Here is a 2,500-nt window from a genome sequence, read left to right as displayed (position 1 = left end):
TGTTTTTCATTTTGATGAAAATTTCTGTTTTTAAATCTTGTTGGTTTGAAATTTTTTTGAAAAGGTTCTTTAAATCTTGCGGGTTTGCAACTCATAAGAGCGTCACTTTCAACGTCCCCGGCATTGGATTGAGTTTCTAAAAACAACCATGCACACCGAGGTTAAACTTTACCGGCTCCACTCCGACTCACCGCTCGCCCACAAATCCGAAGGCAACAAAACATTTGTTTTTAATTTTGATGAATTTTTTTGAAAACATTGGCTTGGCAAGCCCCAATCCGCGACTATCCACCCACCGCCACCCCACACGGGTGGTTGTTGTTGCGAAATGAGGTTGTGGTCGACATGCCCGCGCATTTGAGAAGGAGTTCCTAGCACTCCATGCTCTTCCATGCCAAAAAAAAGCCTAGACAACCCCATTTCGCAACTTTCCACGCCTTTTTTTTTCCCCCTCACCCATGGCGGCGGCGTGGTGGCGGCGGCCGGATTCCGGCCACCACCGCCATGGGTGGCAGCCCCCCGACCCCGACACCAAACCCATAATACCGAGGCAACATATCGAGGCAACATGACATGGGTGTGGCGTGGGGGAAGGGGGCTGCAGCTAGGAGGGCATGGGCTGCCATGCATATGCAGGCAACACACACCCCCCTATATAGCATTTTATGCATTTAGCCCTTTGACAGGAAGAGACATCACCTATGCGCGAGGAGTCATAATGGGCTCTAAATAATTCAATACAAGGTATTTGGACGTGATTTTTTGCAGGGATACTAAGAAACATGCAATCTCTGATGGGAAAAAGTTTCATAAATATTTGAAGTCGGGAAGTATTTTTTATTATTTTTAGAAGTCGTAAAATTGAAAAAATCATTAAAACAAATCCGGGAGGAATTTTTTAGTTTTGTAACTTGGAGAAGGTCCTAAAAATCATAGACTACTTATGGGGAGCTTATTGTGCGAGGAAATTTCAATAAAAATGGGGTTTGACAAGGTTTGAAAAATTCTGTCGACATTTGAAAAAATCTGGAACTAGGCTGCCGGCATGCTGCGCACATGCTGCGCGCATGCTGCGCGAAGGCTGCGCGCAGGCCACGGCAGGACAAGTTTCGCTAGCCTCACTGTCGACCGAATGCGCAAGCTGCGCGCACGCTGCGCACAGGCTGCGCGCACGCTGCGCAAGCTGCGCGCACGCCATGGCAAGACAAATTTCGCTAGCCTCACTGTCGACAGAGTCAGCACGCTGCGCGCACGCCATGGCAGGAGAAGTTTCGCTAGCCTCGCTGTCGACAGAATCAGCACGCTGCGCGCAAGCTGTGCGCGCGCATGGCATGGCAAGTTTCGAAAAATTCTGTCGACAGGCTCCCGAGCGCGCACGCTGCCGACATGTTGTGCGCACGCTGCCGGCATGCTGTGCACACGCTGCGCGCAAGCTGTGCGCGCGCATGGCATGGCAAGTTTCGAAAAATTCTGTCGACAGGCTGCCAAGCGCGCACGCTGCGCACACGCTGCCGGCATGCTGTGCGCACGCTGCCGGCATGCTGTGCACACGCTGCGCGCAAGCTGTGCGCGCGCATGGCATGGCAAGTTTCGAAAAATTCTGTCGACAGGCTCCCAAGCGCGCACGCTGCGCACACGCTGCCGGCATGCTGCGCGCACGCTGCCGGCATGCTGTGCGCACGCTGTGCGCGCGCATGGCATTGCAAGTTTCGAAAAATTCTGCGGCCAGGCTCCCAAGCGCGCACGCTGCGCACACGCTGCCGGCATGCTGCGCGCACGCTGCCGGCATGCTGTGCGCACGCTGCGCGCGCGCATGGCAGGACAAGTTTCGAAAATTTCTGTCGACAGGCTGAGCAGCGCGCACGCTGCGCACAGGCTGCCGGCATGCTGCGCGCAGGCTGCCGGCATGCTGCGCGCACGCCGCGCGCAAGCTGCGCGCGCGCATGGCAGGACAAGTTTCGAAAATTTCTGTCGACAGGCTCAGCAGCGCGCACGCTGCCGACATGCTGTGCGCACGCTGCGCACAGACTGCCGGCATGCTGCGCGCAGCCCATGGCAGGACAAGGTCCGAAAAATTCTGTCGACATTTTTACGCCATGGTAGGCTTCCGCTTCGCGTCACTTTGTCGACATTCAAGCCTACCATTTTTATTGAATTTTTCAAACCTTGTCAAACCCCATTATTCAAATGTCGAAAAATTCTGTCGACATTTTTACGCCATGGTAGGCTTCCGCTTTGCATCACTTTGTCGGAATGCATCGCATGGCGAGGCAAGGCAAGGCAAGGCCACAGCATGCCAAGGCGAAGGCAACGCATGGCTTGGTCAAGGCCACATCATGGGCACGGCATGCCAAGGCAAGGCGAGGCAAGCCATCCTTAGCCTCGCCTAGCCTCACTTACTCGGAATGCCTTGGATGATGCGCAATGCCAAGGCAAGGCAAGGCAAGGCATGGCTTGAATGGCTTGGTGTAGGCCACAACTTGGGCATGGCATGCCAATG

This window comes from Prunus avium, unplaced genomic scaffold (assembly GCF_965620075.1).
Source record: "Prunus avium unplaced genomic scaffold, drPruAviu1.hap1.1 HAP1_SCAFFOLD_20, whole genome shotgun sequence".
Lineage (NCBI taxonomy): Eukaryota > Viridiplantae > Streptophyta > Magnoliopsida > Rosales > Rosaceae > Prunus > Prunus avium.
The sequence above is the reverse complement of the archived record's forward strand: the minus strand, read 5'-3'. Positions refer to the sequence as shown.